Raw genomic sequence first — 1,096 nt, forward strand, 5'->3', positions numbered from 1 at the left:
ATGTTATCCTGCTTCAAGAAGAGATGTTGTAGACTCAGAAATCAAGGAAAAAGTAGGTTCTTTTGGGTGATAAAAGCACAATTTTTTCACACACAAACACTTGTAAGAAGAAAATACAAAAAAAATTCATGGCCTATTTATCAATGATGGAACTTGTGTAATGGAGGTGGATATCTTTAAAAAAGAAGCAATGGCGTTCTTTCAAATTTTTTTTGTTTCACAAAAAAATGTAGTGATGGACGGCATGGGTGAGTATCCATTGCTTTCTCTCCCTCATGAAGCATGTGAGGCTTTGATAGCTCCAGTAAGGTTTGAAGAGATGAAGTCAGTTTTGTTCAGTATGAGTCCACTTAAGGCTCCAGGACCTGATGGATTTTAAGCTATCTTTTTCAAGGAATATTAGAGTATAGTGAAAAAAGATGTTTGAGCTTTGGTTAATAGTGCTTTTTTTGGTGCTACCATTGATTCTACAATTTTTAAAACACTAATTGTTTTAATTCCAAAGGTTAATGCTCCAACTAGTTTGAAGGAGTTTAAACCTATCAGTTTATGTAACGTGGTTTATAAGATTATTACCAAGATTTTGGTTAATAGACTGCATCCCTTTTTAACTGATATTGTTGGCCTGTTGCAAGGTGGCTTTATTCTAGGTAGAGGTACTACAGATAATATTATAGTTGCTCAAAAGGTCTTGTATTTTATGAAAGGTACCAAGTCCAAGAAAGACACTCTAGTCTTTAAAATTGATCTTAAAAAGACTTATGACAGAGTTGACTGGAGATTCATAGAGCAAACTTTACAACTTTTTGGTTTTTCTACTGCTACTATCTGCCTTATTATGTTTTGTATTTGATTATCCTTTTTATCTATTATGTGGAATAGCTCCAAGCTTGAAGGATTTTTCCCTTGTAGAGGTCTTAGGCAAGGGATCCTATGTCCCCCTATTTATTTATTCTTTGTATGGAGTAACTAGCTTGTCTTATTAATAAAAAGGTGGAAGATGGTTTGTGAGAGCTGGTTGCGGTGTCTAGAGGAGGGTCTCAGATTTCTCACCTTATGTTTGCTAATGATCTTCTTGTTTTTTTTTTTTTTTTTT

Source organism: Arachis ipaensis, chromosome B06 (assembly GCF_000816755.2).
Source record: "Arachis ipaensis cultivar K30076 chromosome B06, Araip1.1, whole genome shotgun sequence".
NCBI classification, from domain to species: domain Eukaryota; kingdom Viridiplantae; phylum Streptophyta; class Magnoliopsida; order Fabales; family Fabaceae; genus Arachis; species Arachis ipaensis.